The sequence below is a fragment of the Rhipicephalus sanguineus genome, chromosome 9, assembly GCF_013339695.2.
Source record: "Rhipicephalus sanguineus isolate Rsan-2018 chromosome 9, BIME_Rsan_1.4, whole genome shotgun sequence".
In the NCBI taxonomy this organism is placed as follows: Eukaryota; Metazoa; Arthropoda; class Arachnida; order Ixodida; family Ixodidae; genus Rhipicephalus; species Rhipicephalus sanguineus.
In genome coordinates, this window is record NC_051184.2 from 52,423,868 (window position 1) to 52,443,405 (window position 19,538).

General features: G+C 46.1%; 1 protein-coding gene and 1 long non-coding RNA gene across 3 annotated transcripts in view; one reads left to right on the top strand and one right to left on the bottom strand.

Annotated features, from left to right (window-relative positions):
* The window catches only part of LOC119405138 (U2 small nuclear ribonucleoprotein A'), a 456,304-nt gene that overhangs the window by 174,904 nt on the left and 261,862 nt on the right, over window positions 1-19,538 (bottom strand). The window lies entirely within an intron of this gene.
* On the top strand, window positions 1,162-19,457 carry LOC119405136 (uncharacterized). The gene is made up of 4 exons (XR_007417532.1): window positions 1,162-1,185; window positions 9,307-9,415; window positions 14,100-14,364; window positions 18,915-19,457. It is a non-coding gene; the product is annotated as an uncharacterized LOC119405136 (long non-coding RNA).

Here is a 19,538-nt window from a genome sequence, read left to right on the forward strand (position 1 = left end):
CGTTCCACGTTCGACAAATGCCAATTCATGCACCAAATGATAAAAATTTGTGTTAGATGTGGAATTGAAGCTCGGTATTCTGCGTGGCAGTAAACAAATATTCTACCACAGAACCAAGCCCGTGCCTCATATACGTAGTAATCATATTGGGCAAGGACTCACAATATTAAATGTAATATTACGCGACAGAAGCGTGGAATCGCACCAGGCGTCACAGCATGTGCAATGAGTAACGAATGGGTGGTTGAAACCTGCCAACCCATTATTGCAAAGGGTTCAGCTCTAACTCCTCATCATCAGTCGCAGCCTCAACAAGGACTCTAAGTAGTTCTTAGAATTGTCTTCAAGACGTGTAGTGCGCACTTCTCAACTGTAATTCCAGTAAGCGCTCTAGGAGAGTCTATAACGGCCACTGCCACGCGCATGGATGATCCTCCCTTCACAGCACAGTTCACAACACCATCTAGAAGCGAAGCATGTCAAGCGAATGATAATATTAATACTAATAATATCATTATTAATAATATCATTATTAATAATAATAATAATAATAATAATAATAATATTATTATTATTATTATTATTATTATTATTATTATTATTATTATTATTATTATTATTATTATTATTATTATTATTATTATTATTATTATTATTATTAATTTGTGGCGTTTTACATCCCAAAACCACGATGTGATTATGAGAGACGCTGTAGTGAAGGGATCCGGGTATTTCGACCACCTGGGATTCTTTATCACGCACCTAAATCTAAGCACACGGGCTTAAAGCACTCTGGCCTGCATCGAAAATGCGACCGCCATGGCCGGAAAGCGAATGATAAGGCGATGCGAGCGGGGCCCGATAACGCTGTTGCGTTGCACTGTTAGAGGCAAACATTAAGCGTCCTCCACGCTTCCCATATAAAAAACAATATCCAGTATCGGTAATACCAACGTCGCGTGGCTCAGAAACCCATGGCTTTCTATTACGTGCGCTAACTCAAGCCACAGCCAGGACGCCTGGTCTGTCTTCAGGCATTTTTCTTTTGAGTAGCTCGTGGAGTTTGGAAACGGTTTTTCTTGTTAGCGGCATTACCAATGAATCTTAATTTGCTTCCTACTCAGGTGTGTGCAGAGTGTAATTCTAAACTTCTCTCTTTACTATTTCAGATTATTCCTAGAGAAGGTGACGTAGAATTCGTTTTATCATTTTATATATTCTGTCAATTATAATTAGTATTTCCTATGAATATCCGTCATGGACTCTTTCGAGCATACTTTATTCTTTAGTTGACTCTATACAGGTTGTCCCACATAACTTGAGCCAAGCCTTCGAAAATGAAAGGAATTTCAGAGACAAATTGAACCAAACGTATACTACTCGCACCAGCCTATAGATACTCAGGCCATATTTTATTTTCCCTTAAACTAATTAGTTAATTATATTCAATTACTTAACTTTTTAATTATTGGCAGAAAACCCAGAATATGAACACTGAGCTGTACAGCACTTTTAGAAACCACGGACTGAATTGTTTCCTGTGCGATACGTCTCACGGTGTTATTTTTTCCGCGTTGTAAAGAAAGCCCGCAAAATTGGAAAAGAGCTAGGCCACGTGACGGGCCGCGAGCGCCATAGAGTTTCTTACAATAATACCTATAGGGGAATCTGGCGCTATGTCTACGCGGGCTCCTTGAGTGGCGCTTCAACCACCATGGGAATAATGGGAAGTACAGGCTTCCGATCTGCTTCGGATGGCTTTCGTTCTTGAGATTTGTGGCGCTTGTTTGCCGAGTGTAAAACAAAGCGATATAACATTTCAACCACCAGTGTATGCATTGCTCTGCAATTGTGTTCCAGATTTGGCATCACCAAATTATGAATTATTTTTTTACAACACTTGAAAAAAAACACGCTTGTTTTTCCCTCTAAAGTACGCATTATCTATTTATGGAAATAACAGTACTGTATTGAGTGAAAAACACTTAACGTATCGTCTGCTCCGATGCCAAGTGCGTCTGTCCAAGTGGTCTGCATCCAACGCATCTCTCGTTTTGTTGGGAAGTCAAGTCAGAGGAGCGTGACGGTGAGTCTACTTAGCTTTGCCGTCGTTTTGCAGTCGATTTGAAAGGGTTTTGAGAAGTACAGCTTATCACAAAACGTGAACTCTAAGTAATTTCCTGCACTGTCATGGGAGGCTACATCTATGCGCAGCGGTGAGTGCACGAAGCTTTACTAAAACTGTCATATACAACCTGTAAAGCTGCAACGAAACAGCAAATCAAGAGATCTAGCGGTCTTCAGCCTCTTTGAACAACAATGGCGCTGCTTGAGTGCTTTGAAACGCACCCCACTACCCACGCCTCGCGAAGAACGAAAAACGAAACTGAAACTGTAGAAAAAGATCCGTAGATAGTTCGCTAGCTAACGCTATCCATTCCAAAGCCTGTACTTCCCATCATTCCCATGGTGGTTGAACGATCGCAGCGCCAGTTTCCTCTCTAGGTTATTGTATGAAACTCTATGGCAAGCGCGCTGCTATAGTGCTGCTCTCAAGCGTGCAACCGGTGAACGAGGTCGCCTGCGGCTGCCACGGGGAAGCGACAGGGCGCTTTGAAAGTGGCTGATGTTTCGACGTCCGTCTTTCGTTGAATGACGGTGCAAATGCACGCTGCTGGCCGAGCGCTGCAGAGATAAGCGTCCAACACGGATAAATAAAACAAGAAAATATCTTTATTGTCTCTTTTGATCTTGAGATGCGTAAAAGGAGGCGGCGACGCGAAGCTAGTCACGGGTGGCGGTGGTTTGGCGAACGGCATCAGGAGACTGTTTTTTTTTTTCAGTGATCGGTGCTCGTAAAATTAAGCTGTGATTACAAAACATGTCAAAAAAAGAAGTCGTCATCTTCTGCAATACAACTTCACTGATCTCGACTAGGAGGAGCTGGATGGCGCATCGAGCACGCGGGCGTGAAGCCACCGGAAGCCGCCGTTTTTGTCCCGGAAAAGAGCGTTTCTCTTCTTTTTTTATAGAAATACCTGCCTGAAGCGCAGTAAACTGTACGAGTTGACCGGAAAAGTCGTCAGGGAAGACATTTCACGCGTAAGTACCTCAAGGTTGCATTACTTTTTACGCATTTTGTACGTTGCAGCACTCCGCCGTATTCGGACGGTGTCGGCGCGGCGTCTGTCATCTTTCGTGTAGCGTTCGTCGGCGTCTAAAGTGAGGCGTAATCGCAGAGTTTGAAGAAAGAAAAAAGAAAAACGATCATAACAACAGCTGCCACCCGAGAACATTTGAATTGCGCGACTGAGACGGACACAAGACGCCAGCTTCCGGGGCAAACAGGGGACCTTCCGGTGGCTTCACAAGCGCCCGCCTCGCAGAGCGGGGATGCGCCGTCCAGCTTTTTTAATGGAGGTCAGTGTACAACTCAGGCATCTCTTTATCACATTTTCCGTGACGTTCTTGACCATGGTTTCGGGAATGGAGTTGGTTTCGGGAGTTGCAAACTTGTCTTTTTTTTTTTTTCAGAGAACCTGTGGTGCGGCATTGTACGCGTTCCAAAATAAGCACGGAGGCGTGGCGTTACATCCAGCCGCACGTGACCGCACGCGATTGGTCAATGCAGGGCCGTGATGTCTGTCGCGGTTCACATTGGCCATTCGCGTGCGGCTGGATGTAACGCCACGCCTCCGTGCTTATTTGGAATGCGTACAAGATCGCACCTCTCATGTGGTTAGTGCCTGGTATACCTGATTCTTGACGTACCCTCAAAGAAAAAAATCAAGGGGGTTTAAATCTGGAGACCTTGCTAGCCACGAAATGGGCCCGTGCAGCCCTATCCACTGCTGCGGGAAAACTTTTTTCCAGCCTATTGCACGCTTTGCTGCTTCCGTGCGCAGGAGCTTCATCATGGTGATACCAGATATCTTTAATCATAGCCAGTGGAACTTCGCACAGAAAATTTTGAAGTGGTCCATTTAAGATATCATTGACATATCGTTCGCCTGTAAGTGTGCTGTCGAAGAAGACAGGTCCGATTATAGTGCCACCGTAAATACCACACCACACATTGAAAGACCACTGATATTGGTGACGCGCCTGCCAAATCCAGTGAGGGTTCTTGTCACTCAAATAGTGAGCGTTGTGGATGTTCACTTGAGCATTGCGCGAGAAGTTAGCTTCGTCAGTCCAAGGTACCTTGTTAACGAAGCCTGGGTCTTCTTCTGTCTTGATTAGCATCCAGTTTGCAAAGTCTGTGCGATTCTGGAAGTCGCGAGGCTCCAATGCTTGGTGCAGCTGCGCGTGGTAGGGATGAAGTTGTCTCTTCTTTAGTATTCTCCACACCGAAGATTTCGAGACACCAGCTTCAGCACCCACACTACGGACACTTCTGCAGAAACGTTGGACAGGATATTCCTCTCCACCTTCTCGCCCAAAACTGAAGATTTGTGCCGTTTCGTGGTAAATGTCCCATTCTCTTTCAGCGTTTCATATGTACGCACAATGGTCATTGAGCTTGACCGCGTACCTGGATGCCAGCGTTGAAAAAGCTTAACTGCCTGCCTTCTGTGTCCGCGTGATGCACCTAGGGCCAGAACCATATCCGCTCGTTGCTCATTCGAGTACGGCATGTCAGTTGCTTACATAGATTACCCCAATGTAACGTTGCTGTCCAGAACACGAAGGGTTACGGGTGTCTGAGGAGCACCTGAACAAAGGCAGGAATGGTTCGCACGACGCAGACGCCTTGTGGGGTCTCTTTTTGTTCAAACTGCGAAATTGCAGCAGCCGTCCAGGCCTTTCATCGTTCGGTCGCGTTTCGCCCTATCTGCATGAATCAGAATCAAACTGCTGTTTTTTCCCTCGCAGTCGTGACCGCTTTATCACCGCGGTAGCGCTCGGCCAGCAGCGTGTATTTGCACCGTCATTGAACGAAAGACGGACGCCCAAACATCGGCCACTTTCAAAGCACCCTGTCGCTTCCCCGTGGCAGACGCAGGCGACCTCGTTCACCGGTTGCACGCTTGAGAGCAACACTATAGCAGTGCGCTCGCGGTCCGTCACGTGACCTCTTTTCCAATTTTGCGGGCTTTCTTTACAACGCGGAAAAAATAACACCGCGAGACGTATCGCACAGGAAAAAATTCAGTCCGTGGTTTCCAAAAGTGCTCTACAGCTCAGTCTTCATATTTTAGGTTTTCAGGCAATAATTTAAAACTTAATAGTAAGTGACTGTAATAGTAAGTGACCAGAAAGCAGGACAGTATAATTTCCCTAACTGCGACACGCCGGAATAAAATAGGTTCCTAATTGCCGCTACAAGTAACCAAATTTTACGATTGGTGAAAAAAGAAAGAAAGGCTGCACAATGTAGTTGTCGCGGTAGGCAACCAGACCATACATTTCATAAGAGAATTCCATAAGGGAAAGTGGAAATTACCTGAGGTATGTGAACGGCGTAGCCCGAGATCGATCGAGCATTTGGTAGACCGGCCTCGGGAAGGGAAGAGACGGGCACAGGAGTGTCGCGCAAGAATAATGTAAGCTCTGGCAGTCGAAGGTGGAGACCAGTACAGTTCCATTGCATTATCGACACCCCATGAATGATCTTGAAATAAACGAGCAGGATGGATTAAACCTATTAATAAACACTGATACCTAGACGAGCCCATGACCCGACAATATTCCTCATCATTTGTTGCATAGACATGCGGAATGGGGCGCTAAATACATTACAGTTATCTTTAAGTCCTCCATTTGTTCTGGTAGCTTCCCATCTGCTTGGAAATGGGCAAAATTGTCCCCATTCATAAATGTGGCCATAAATCCGATGTTCGCAACCGTAGACCTGATTCACTAATTAGTATTAGTAATTAAGTACTACAACACATTCTCCCCAAACACTTATGCGTCTACCTTGATGACTTTAATATTTGAAGGCGCCGCCTCACTGGTTTATGTAAGCGGCACTCAACAATACCTCAGTTTGAAACTCAGCTAACCCATGATCTCGCAAGGGCTTTGAACAAACGCAGTCAGAGAGATATAATAATTCTCGACGCTCTCGAAGGTTTCAAAAACGTTTCCCACACTAAAACGCTCCTAAAAATCGATAAAACTTAAAACACTTGTTGCTCACCAAGTGATTGTCATACTGCCTACCAGATAACACTATGATACAAAAAAATTTTACATCCTGTGAAGACATTGATACACGTGTTTTTCCCTGTTTCGCTCTCACTCCCGTAAAAATGTGTTCTTCGTTCGACAGTGGAGATAAATAATTAAAATAAAATAGATAACGACATGCAGTGGGCACACAATAAAGAAGTATATGCACAGTGTTGCTGGTCTCACAAGTAATTCGAAATGATACCTGCGATATGTGCGACAGTTCCCGAGTAGAAATGTCCGGTCGATTTTTTTTTTTTTCTGAGCCTGGTATAAAAAGGACATGTACCTTCTTATTTTCCATTTCTTAGATTATTTGTCGGATATTCTGGGATGGCACAATGCTACAAACAAAGAGAACTGTGAAGGATTTCACTATTTTTAGTTTTTTGTCTTCTCAGACTTCGTAGCCATCACTGACAAATCAACAAACTCAAAAAATCATGACGGTATAATCGCTTCTTTATTAACTGCGTTGACGTGCGTCTGTGCATTGCTTAGTATCGACCATGAAATTCTAGAGAAATTGTCTAGGTTTTTTATACGTGCATTTCAATGAATTGATTCTAATAGATGCGCTTTGACAAATCGCATCAAATTTCGAACATTGCTCTCATAACAACGCGCAAATGGTAGAGGTGTCCGAATATTCGAATATTTCGAATAACGAATAGAATGGCGCTGTATTCGATTCGGTACTCGACTCGAATAGTATATTTTAGAAATACGAAAAATTTTTATAACAACCACCGATAAAGAAACCTGAAAGGAAGCAAACGGTGGAACAGAGGAGGGCAACGATACTTGTTTTAATGATCGAATCAAGATGCATATATCCCGGGTATAACGGGACTATTGACGCTACCTTGATCACAGAAAGAAGGCGCTGTCGCTGAAAACTCCAGTGTCGCTGAAGCGACGAAGTCATCAATTTCATCATTATATTTATGATGATGTTGACTTATGACTATTGTTTAATATTGTCGCGAGAGGAAATGACAAACAGTGAGCTCAATGCGAAAGGCTGTTTAGTTTTCGGCCACAGCAGCCACCAACTTCTTCGCTCTCTTCTTCCACCGCCACTAGGGCGTGGCACTACCCTCTTCCCCATAAAAAAAGAAGAGACATCGTCTCGGTGCTGTAGCTTCGAATAAAAATGAAAGCTTATTCAAAAATATTTGCATCGTTTGAACAGCACAAGGAGGAGATAAAAGAAACGAGAAAGAGATGCACAATTGTCATGAAGGCAGGCCCCGCACCCCAAAGTTTGTAACTTGCAGTCAGCGTGAATGGTACGGCTTCATCGTGGGTCCGTGAACAACATCAGAGGAGCGTGGGCTACGGGGGTTTTGTGGTGTGTCTGCTGAGACAACTTCGTAGTTGACTTCACCGAGGTGATGCAGTACTCTGTAGGGTCAAAAATACCGGCATAACAATTTTTCTGAGTGCCCTCTTTGACATATAGGGGTCTAAACCCTAACTAGGTCGCCCGGCTCGTATGCTACAGCTTTGCGATGGGTTTTGTACCGGCGAGCATGTCGATACGCTGAACAAATACTTCTGTACCAGGGGTAGTCGTGTCCTGTGGAGTTGGTTGCAGCATCACGTCGAGCTTCTTGGTGACCTCGCGGCCGTAAACCAGGCTCAAAGGAGCAAAGCTGGTTTCCTGAAGAGCAATGTTGCAAAGGAGCAAAGCTGGTTTCCTGAAGAGCAGTGTTGTACGCATTATTTCTATATCACTTTTATTCAAAAGCTATCGACAAAGTGCCACCTTGAATACTGTAGTTACTGCTGTATTTCAATCTTGTTGCGATCGCGCACGTGGACTTGTTTTCACCCAGTGCCGAAACCGGACCAAGCATTTCGGGTGATAAGGCGCCGTCGCGCATGTGCGTTGTCGGTGAAGCGTTTGTGTTTCCCGCTCCTCTCGTCGTGGCGACGCTTTAAAAAGGAAAGCATAGCACGTCGTGTTTTTTTGAGCATTTCTTTGAACTCCTTCTTTCGGCAAGTGTGCCGTATTAAAATTTGTTCTTCGTCCGGCGGCATATTTCTTCAGTCGGCCCGGAGCTCAGCCCGGTCAAACGTAACAACCTACAGTTAGAAATATTTCTGTTGCTCTTGTATACGAACTCGCCTTAGTTTATCTGATAGTGGTATTTTTATCAGTTATAATTTAATCATAATGCTCTTTTGTTGAAGCTTGTGAACATTTCTTTCAAGTAAAGTTTTATGCCATTGTTGGGCTCTTTCGAGAGAGAGAGAGAGGTTTATTTACAGAAAAGCAGAGAGGTCGGCCTGAGCGATCGTATGCTCTGGCCTGCTTCTCTACACGGGGGGAGGGGAAAGGGGAGTAAAAAGAGTAATGAATGACGATGATGAGTTAGGGAGGGGAGTATACACTGTCCCGTCAAGTTGACGCAGCGCTGAAGCCGTGCACATCCAGTGGCCTGTAGAAAAGCTGTGACCGCTCTTACGACCACATTTGCACTGATGGCATCCGGCCAAGGGCCCAACACAGCCTCATCCGTTAATGATCTGTTAAGAAATCGTTCATCAGAGGAAGGTAATTTCTGTCATTAACGTATGTATGCTCGGCAGCTATAAAATACGTTCTCAGGTGCTTCTGACACTTGACAGCGATCAGAATTGGACCGGCGTTCCTAAAATGGTTACATTACCATTTTAGGCCTCCTATGAGAATGGTTGCCTTACTATTTAAAAACTATTCGAGCAGTATTCAGCTCGTATTTGTATTCGATTCCCTTCTAAACTTACATTTTCGCACATCCCTAGCAAATGGCTTGCGCACAGTAGAGGTCTGTCATTGGAGCAGCGTTCAGTTCTACTTGCTTTACAATATACTTATTATCGTTTATTGTTGTTGTTTTTTTTTTTTTCATTCTCATGCAAGAACCAAACAAATTTACGACAGTGCACCTATGCGCATAACTTTTAAGAGTGTCAATGGACTGCGTAACGATGCAAATTTCGCAAAAACGAATAAAATTTGGGCAGAACTAACAAAGCATAATTTTACAAGCATGAAAATATCGCTGACACCTTAGCAGTACATTAACGCCTTCGGAGTCTATTTTGCGAATAGCACTTGTTAATGCCAAATTTTTTCAGGTACCTGCGGCATGTTAAATCTAACTGACGAAGTTCTGTATTTCATATATAGTTACATTGGCAGACCAATTATGGACTACAGCCTGACGAGGCCAGTCGGCAAGCACTCGTAAGCATTTTGACGTCGCACGATTTATTCCACATCTGCCATCACTTGGAGGTATCTTGAGGACACCTATACGAATTTTCCTAGAACTTCAAAACATACTACATTTCCTAATAAGTACCATACCCTAAACAAAACGCGAGATAGCCCTCGGTGGTATTTTCAACTAACCTTATCACATATATTGTCAGTAACAGCAAGCAGCATTTCTTAAGCTATAGTACAACGCGTTCCGTATGACCGGGCTATACAAATTGAGTGATGTCACACGCATACTCGATCGAGAAACGCCATCTAACCACAGCTGACGTCACATGCACCCACAAGCGCGAACGACTGACATCAGCGCGTAGCACATCTACAAACAATTAACATAAATAAACATATTGACGATGTTCCGATGGCTGGATTTGGACCAGGATGCCTTCGCTACATAAAAAGAAAGGTGCGGCCTTTTTCGTGGTGCCGAAAGTGCATCTCGGGCCTAGTTCTCCGCGCGTTCGCTATGGCGCCACCGCTCGAGGGCAGCTGGTGACGGAGAAGCGCTTCCACAGTTGCGTTGGTACGCGCGACATGGACTCTAATTAGGCCGTAAAAAATGCATTTTTCAGTTCCTCATTTATTTAGGTCATAATTAGAAGCACTGACTAAGCCACAGGCGTGAATAGATTGTCACAAGTGTGAAAATTTTTGTAGAATGGGCTTCCATAAATATACTCTACGTGGCAGTTGCCCGCGTGACTCTAACGTGAGAAACGTGAGCGTGTAACGCTCTTCTATCGAAAGGTTCTGCCTCAAACATTTTATCACTGTGTTAATTTATTTCACAGGAACACATGCGTCCACTAATGGAAAACTGCATGAAAGGTTACTTGTACCGGTTTCCAAAGTAATGCAGCGAATCACCCTAAATCAAGAGGACTCACTCCTGGTTATTACGAATTTTCGTCGGTATATTTAAGCTTCTGCAACCTTCAGTACGGCCTCTTCGGAGATGCTGTTACTGCGGCAGCTATTTTGAAATAAAGCACTTGCCTCCTGGTTCTTAGGAAAAAGGACACGGGCAAGGCAGCAGTGCTACGTACACTTCTGTGTGGTTTTAATATGCTCATCTCGTGCAGAATACATACCCACTGACCACCCCACGGATCATAATCATAATTTTAAGCTATATATGCAACATATCTGACGCGTCTATACAGCGAGTGATCTTAGGCCTTTCTACAGCCACACTCGACTAGTCATATTACCTCATACGTCATCGATGACCACATTTTCATAGTCATGGCCATAGTCTATGTTGCCTAGAGTAGAGTTTTTTTTTTCTCTTTCTCTCACCGTGGTAGCTAGCGCGCCATTGCCATAGTTGATTTTGTGGTATTAAAACCAACGTAACTAACTATCTTCTAGATGAAGCGCCGAGTGACGCAAGCAGGTATCTGGCGTGGGCGCCCGAAAGGTTCGGGTGCCGTTTCTCCCGAAGTCCAACTTTTCCTCTAGCTCTCCGAACTCCTGCCGCTTCTATATGTTCTTGCCCCTTGCCCTCGCGCTTGGTGTGAAAAGCACCTTGCTACCCCACCCTCCCCTCCCAACAGCAAAAGTTCTGGCTACAAACCTGGATGTGCGCTCTCAAGTCATGAATCGGAAACAAAAAGATAGCGTAGCTTGCACTGGAGGTGCAATGCTAAAAAGATAGCGGAGCTGATGGGCACCAAGGTAGTCCTGGCTGTTGCTTTTTGTTCCTTCTCAAATTTTATCTCTCTTGCTCTATTCCTTTCTTTTCCCCTCTTCTCTCTGTTTTTGTGTATGTCTTAGTTGTCACTATATACTTATATTTCTTTCATTATGTCTCTCTCTCTCTCTCTCTCTCTACCTAATTCTTTCTCTTTCTCGGTCTTTCTATCCTTCTGTCTTTGTTCCCTTTCTTTCTCTCTCTCTGCATATCTAGCTTTCTCTTTTTTTCTGATTCTTTCTCTCCCTTTCTTTCATCATTTCTTTTTTTCCTTTTTTCTCCTTCTGTCTTTTGTGATCTCTATTTCTCTCTATCTCTTTCTTTCTATACTATGTTTGAAACCTCTCCCCTCCTCAATGACACGCAGTCTCTTGTATCAGCGCGAAGCGATAAGAGCCAAAACGTTGAAGGGTATACGAGCCGTTTGCTGAGCGCTTGGTCATGTCTCTTTCTTTCTGTGTCCTCGTATTTTTCGCGCTCTTTTGAACCCATGAAGCCTTACCAAAAAGCTCAGACCCATATCCTTTAAAAGTTGATAATCTTCCTAGGGTATACAGGAAGTCTTGCCCATCTTCGGACAGGGACCGATGCACATAAACCCCCGCTATTACACCCATAGCTGGTCGCCTCGTCTCCACCGCGCCTCTCCTCATCGCGCCCACCATGGCTTCGCATTGGTTACCGCCTCTCAAGTGCGTCTTTCCTCCTCGCACCCAGCGCGGCCTCTCATTGGTCGGCCGCCTCATTCATCATTCACATTGGCGCATTCACACTGGCACATTCCATTGGCACATTCCTTTTACCGAGCTGTGCAATGACAATGATGAATGGTCGACTAAGAAAATCTTCGCTGTTAGAAAACTTGAAGCAACGAAGCTTAGCAAATGTTTCGGCCTCCACTAACGTGAAACCTCGGAAGGGGCGAAGCATGTAGTGTGCGCCGATGTTTCAGCTTCTTCGGCCCTGCGTCGGCATTGTCTTTAGCGGGCGAGCACGCGTTCTCGCTCCTTGCAAGCTCACATTGCAGCTTCCATCGCAGAAAGAGCGTTTTCGGAGCTAACGCGCGCCGTTCACTCTCTCTCGCCACAGGGCGCGTCCTGATTGGGCATCGGAGAAACGCCGGTGAGAGGATCGATCGCGCGCTTGCTGAGGCGCTAGCGCCCTCTTTGGCGTTGAACCCGTTTCAATCATTTAAATAGAGCCAGACTTGCCGTAAGTTCTCTTCGTGTTACACACCGCAACATGGTACGAAGTATGCTTTACAGGAGAAAACTTGGCATTTGAAACCAATTTTAAGGCGGAATTTAACAAATTTTTGCAAACATTGCAAATAAATCCTGATTATTGCTGTATTTTAACTTAAATCATGCTAGTGCATTCTGAAAGGTTTTGACTAATTATACGCTTGTTTTTTACAATACTTTGACAACTTCAATTATCGTGACGACGATATGACACGCCGACAAGCCGAGACCATAAGGCGCATAATAATTATTAACTGTTGGGGTTTAACGTCACAAAACCACGACTTCATTATCAGAGACGCCGTAGTGGAGGGCTCCGGGAGTTCTGACATCTGGTGTTCTGTAACCTGTATCTAAATCTAAGTACTCGGGCCTCAAGCATTTTTGCTCCACCGAAAATGTGGCCGCCGCGGCCGGGATTCCATCCCGCGACCTGCGGGTCAGCTGTGGAGCACCATAACCACTAGACCAACGTGGCGGGTCATAAGGTGCTTCGCCTCTAAACGGCTTCGTACAAAGAACTCGCCAACATCACCATCATAGACGCAAACCCCTCGATGCCGTAGAAGTTGTTGTTGCTCGATAGGCAGCGCGTCTTACCATATTCGCCGGTACGCAACGAGTCTGCACGAGTAATGTTAACGAGGGAGTACGCGAGGCAGTCACAAGCACAGCCTTTGTCGCAGTTTACCCCACTTGATAATACGACATGCGATGAGCTTATTCAAGCATGTACGAGCACACTTTCAGCTAACTCAACGGTTTTTAACGGCGTCCATAAACGGTAGTTAAGTATGCGGCATCTCCCTCGGCAGTGGCTTCTTTCTGGATAACCCCTACGTTTTATAGAATTTTCCGGATGAAGGCAGCCGGGCGCGGGAGCCTGCAACCGTGCACGCCTACTACGCTTAGATAAGCGACCACGTATTAGTGGTTGACGAATGCATCATGAGAGTCTCTCGTACAGCTTAGAGCAGGGGTCTCAAACAGGCGGCCGGCATGCCATTCGCTAGCGTCCCCGCCCGCACATGGCTGTCTTCTTCCCATTTTTCTTTATTTTCTTAATTAGTGTGTTCATGGCCTACACAGACGCGAGTTGTCTCAAACATTTTTTAACGATGCACCCCATGCAGGTACCATGTTTTGATATAGTACTACCGTGGAAGAAGACACCTGCATTTTGGTATTGGCGTCAAGATTTCACGCATTATGGAGATGAGTATCGAGGTCTCTTAAATCCTGACGTCAAATTCCTTTCACAAATGATTATATATGAGACTTTGGAAAAGCCTTGTCTCTATGGCAACGTTAGGGAACTTTTGTTCACTCCCCCCCCCCCACCCCATCTTGGCTGTCAAGGGCCTTGCGGGAACCAAATTTTATGTCTGCAGCCCCCTAACTGAGGTGGCTTTCAGCCTCCTGCCTTAGCGCAAATGCTTTGCCTGATGAATGAATGTTCCTTTCTTCCGCGCACCCAGCCCTGTGGTGTAGCCTTCAACTAAGATCCATAAATATTTTTCCAATATTCGTGTCTGTGAATATTTATTGATGAATAAATACTAACCAAAGGTATTTAGACGTTATTGGTTGAAATTCTGCTGTCTGAAAGTACGTTTTAGTCAGATATTCTCCGACAATTATCAGTTTCTTTTCCCAGCACTGTCATAACCTCCACATAATGAATTACATTAGTTTTAACCTTGTTTTTCAGGCCCACACTAACAGCGAGAGCTGGAAACTATGAGCATGAATGCGAGCCTCCACAGTATTTTCCTAATTTTAACTGCAAGGAGCTTTACATATGGTACATATACAACAGTACAAGTACTCCATTTAGCCTCCCGATCAACTTAAGTGTTTCATACAAGGGGAGGAACGCAACGCATCTAGTTGACATCAATAATGCACAAATCGCATATTGGAATCCAGATGAGCTTGATTGGTCACTTCAGTATACAGGAAACTACTCTGAAAAGGTATGTGTCATTTGTAGCCGTTTGTAGCTTCCGCAGCCAGTCGAGGGCAGCCCGGTCTGCCACGCTCCGCAGCATCTGCCAGCCTCCAGGCTGGGCTGCCACACGCACATACCGCGCACCAAACACGCGGACATCGTCGTCTTCTCAACTTGTCAGTGTTGTTCTCCTGGTCATCCAGAGAATGTTTCGCCAGAAATCTTTTAACAGCGGAGCTGTTTAGGCTTTTTGTTTGTCCGTATCGGCACCTGGCTATGACGGCACCACAAACGGCACTTGGCTATGACGTCACTGCTCGTTCCCTGGCAACCACTTGGTACAGCTGTGTCTGGCTTCGCATAGAAAGAAAAGGCGGTGGGAAAGGAATGTGAGGGTGATGAAGAAGGAAAGAAGCCGGGTAAGGGCACCAGTTCTGGTATTTCCTCAGTCTTCGGACCACTAGTGCGTAGCTGCCCTAATTTTCTCTGTGAAACCACGGTGCCTTCACACATCATGAGATTGCAGCAAGTTGCAGCATACATGCATAATAGATGAGTTTACAAGCCGTCGCCTTTCGCTTTTACCAAAGTTCTTTAACAATTGTCGAAGGACAGTGCGTTAATGAAAACGCTGAGAACACTGATCCTAATGGCACCAGTAGGCCAACGCCGATATCTGCTACAGGATCGACAGATTAAACTGTGCTAACACGTACGTCGTGTCTCAATACCTAAGCTGTGTGTGTGTGTGTGTGTGTGTGTGTGTGTCCACCGGGCAGTGCTCGTGGACGCCGCTAGTGCTCGGGGTGCGTGAATTTAGTCGGTGGTTGAGCTACCGGGCGACATTTACGCCAGGCCCAATAAACGTCTTTACGAAGAGTGCTGGGCCCTCAAAACAACTTTGGTGCCCCTTTCATGAACCTAGAGTTTCGATCCCGTCAACTGCCATCTACCATGCCTCAATATGCCGCTCAGCAAATAGCCTCCTCCTGCTCCGACCGCATGTCCCGGTGTCTCTCGTATCCGCGACCCACCTTTCTTCGCAAGTGCGTTTGGCACCGACGTGGTGGACTGGCTCACGATTGATGAGCGCGTGAGTGTTCCCAATAAATGGGACGAGGCAGGACAACTGAGCAACTTGGCCTTCTACGTCGCGGGTGTGGCAAGCCTATGGTACAACAACCACGCATAAGATTTGCCGACGTGGTCCAATTTCGAGACTGCCATTACCGACGTCTTTGGTTGTCCTGCCGTTCGTAAGCTGCAAGCAGAACAGCGTTTTACGCGAACGACCTCGACAGGCCGGTTTCACGAGTTTCATAGAAGGCACTCGACCATGTCTGAGTCTAACAAGATCAAGAATATTATGAAAGGAGTGGACGACGATGCCGTCACCATTCTGCTCGCCAAAAACCCTAACACTGTGGCAGAGCTAATAACACTGTTCCAAAGCTACAAGGAGCTGCGCTGGCAGCGGTTGATGACCCGTCGCCCTCCATCGCATGACGCAGATCTCGCTGGCTTGTCGGCCATTTCTGACCACTACGCGTTGCTCGCAAAAGTCAAGATATTCGTGCGCGACGAATGTGCGTGTCAGTTCTCTCTGCTGGATTTTGCTCACCCGCAGCATGTTCAACAGCCATCAACTACACTTATGCATCGCCTCCGACGATTCAGCAGGAAATCGCGAAGGTCATGCCCGAATATCCTCAGCACCTTCCGGCGCCCACACCACTGAGTTACGCTCAAGTTGTAGTTAGGCCGCCCCAAGCAATTCATGCTGCTGCCCCAGTTAGTTCCGCCGAAGCCGTCGCTAGGCCTCAGTCCTTCGAAGAGGGTTGCCGCCTACATACGCTGACGTCATCTCTATGCCCTGACTGCAGCCCATCATGCAGTCATCTCAGCAGTTACTCTGTCCATCACGTCCTGCGGCATGGCTGGGACCTGCCCCAGAGAACCGATAGCGCACTTATGACAACCGTTCCATTTGCATTGCGTGTGGCTGCGCCGGTCATGTCGCACGTTATTGCAATCCCGTGCAGCCGCCTCGATTGGCATCACCAGTCACCAGCCTGTCCAGCCACCCACATTACGACCCACCTCCACCTAAGTCACTGACGTCACGCCCAGCTCCATCTACCCGCCGTTCACCATCTCCATGACGTCGCTCACTGTCGCCGATGCGGCCACGTCCTGTCGCACGACACCACGAAGATTAGTGATGAGTCAATGGTGTCCGGCATTACGACCAGCGATGCCTAAGGGGGTCTCCACGGTGCCCCTGGCACCGCAAGCACGGAGGAGAACGGGGATATAGACGGAGGCATTCATAGAAAGGAGGTGGGCTGACGGACAATGAGAGAAGAAGAGAAAGAGTTGCAATCATGTGGTGCCCTTTGGGCGTCAGAAAAATGCTGGCTGGATTTTACAAGGCACGGACAAGATGGTGCTGAAGCAACGAAAACTAAAAATGGCGAGAAGAGAGAAGGCGAACAACGCGAGGAGGCTGTGGCGCATGGCGAGAGATGAGTGAAAGGTGCAGAAATGGGGGGGGGGGGATAGGGCAAAGGGGATAATAACCAAGTGTGGGGAAATCGTGGTGCAGTAAACAACGACGGATGCGTCAACGAAAGTGGCCTGGCGGAAGAACAAGGCGGATAAAACCCTTTCGTTAAACTCATTTTTTTCATGGAGGAAGACCAGAACGGCGAGTGGCACGTAAAAAGGCGTCTCGCTTGACACTGAGCCGCACGCTGAGGAAGAGCAGGAGGAAACTCAAGGCGACGGGACTCAAAGACGATACTGAAGACACCGAGGGCGAGATGGACGATGACGAGCTATAGGCCGTCTTCGCTGGTTGTATGATGGCCTAGACATAAAGGTGGAGGAAAATTCGCGCTCGGCCCGTCCGGTGTCGGGCATTTCTTGCTGCACTCTTCCGTACTCGGCACATCTGAAGTTGGTGGCCAGCCTTCCTGCGGTGCCCTTCCTGTGGGTGCCCCTCATTGGTGACCTGCTGGTTGCATTTTCCAGAGCGAGTTTGGGGAGGGCGATACGAGCCGTCTGAGCCCGGGTATGATTTAGGACCTGCGCGATATATAAGACCTCGAAACGTTTAGGACGCGCAGATGCCTGGAAGACCCATGGAAGACGCTACCTGGTCTGCTGCGTTTCTTTGCATCCTCGCTCGATGCACCTGCTCTTCAGTCTTTACCGCCTGTGGGGGTTTTGTCCCAGCGGGCTCCCACGGGCCACAGCCATTGCCTCTGCAAAGGGCGGGGCAGTACAGGAATGCCGCCAAAGAGATGCTCTGTAGAATTAGGAGAAGATGACGCTGTATGCACGAGTGGGGCGGTGTGCTTGTGCTGGTGGCCGGAGCTCGGAGCTGGACGCTGCCGGGCTCTCCTAGGCGTGCATAGGGCCAGGATCGTGGAATATATATATATATATATATATATATATATATATATATATATATATATATATATATATATATATATATATATATATATATATATATATAGTATGTATGTATGTATTGTCATGACGATGAGCGGCAGGCTACAGCTTCGGCCTCGTGCTTCACCAGCACGAGGAAGAGAAGAACGGGGTTCAGAATAAGACCAGCCGGCCTGCAGCAAGGGCGTTGTCTCTGTTCTCCTCTTCCTTACAATATATATATATATATATATATATATATATATGCGTGGGGAGGGGGTGTCACAGAAGCGAATGAAGTGCAATCCGCAGTTTAGTTTTTGTCATCACATTATTCTTCCTGATCGATCTGTTTGTTTTTTTTAATCTACCTTATTCAAGACCATTCACATATCTGCCTGTATTGAACAACTTGATCATTCTTGCACAGTGTTACGATAACCTGAGCCTGCGTTTTCTTAGGCAAGCTTTCGTCCATTTTCAGACCCATGCCCGGTCACCCTGGCAAACTTAGTGTTATTTTGAGCGAGTGCATAAGCTCCAAGAATATCACTTTGGCGGCGCGCTGCTACACGAGAAAGGAAAGTGTACCTTGGAAATTATGGTAATCACGATGGGTAATTCAGTAGATCAGCAGATATTTGCTATTTCAAGCAATGCTTATTGAATAATACTGCGTTATGCAGCCCTTTATATAAACTTTAGCTACAAACGCGCCGGATGCGGTCACTGAATGGCGTGTGCTCGGCATGTTCCTGACGGCTGTGGCTGTAAGCTGCCTGAGAACGAGAATAGCAAAGTATTTTGTGGTATGGTATGTTTTAATGCATAACAATATTCCTAATAAAGAAAACTATAGTTTAAAATGTACTATGAACTCAGCCTTGAATAACAACCTATCTATTCTCGAGCCACTGCCAACTATGCACTCACTCCGTCTCAGCGAAGTGAGTTTGGCGAGTGCATTCGCCGGGAAGTGCGCCTTGCTGCGAGTGTCACTAAGCGTCCCGTGTGACAGCATGCGAATGAGACTAGCGGTGTAGTGCACTCCCTCGAAGTGCACTTAAGTTGGCCTATGTGACAGAGACATTATTTATGTTAAAAAGCATGTCTTAAAGCTTTTATTTCCTTTTTCAGAAATGTAAATTCAGCGTTGAAGTCACCGTCACTGGTTTCTTCGTCTATAAAGTAAAAGAGGTAGGCGACGATAAGCCAAACGAGGGTTCTTATGGTATAGGAATGGTGTCATATATTAATCCTATGCTTGTAAAATACAATGACTCGGCATTAGCGTACAACATCAGTGGCGTATTTCAACACACAGTCACTTGTAATCCAAGCAAGACAGAAGCTGAGGCAAATAAAAGGTCTTCATAGAGGGAGCCATGTGGAAGACAAGTCGTGTTCTCAAAACGATTGCTCTGTCAACATTGCGTGTGTAGGCACTTGTAAATAATAAACAAATGTGAAGTTCAAAGAGAACAAATTTTGGTGAAACCACGTATTAGCAAATTATATGAGCAGTGTACGTTCCCGATTCGGCGCATGGCTCATTGTGTACAACGCGCCCATCTACACCCATTTCATGGGCTGACGGAGTGAGAATGTGCATGTTGGCAGAACGTATATTTCCAGCGCTCTACGTTATGTCGCTGGCGTTATCGATCGTTGACCAGGATATTGGACAAGTAAAGAATGTTGGAAGTAAAATAATTGTAGCAAGTTCCTGTTTCCTGCATTCTCCCACTATTAATGACTAAT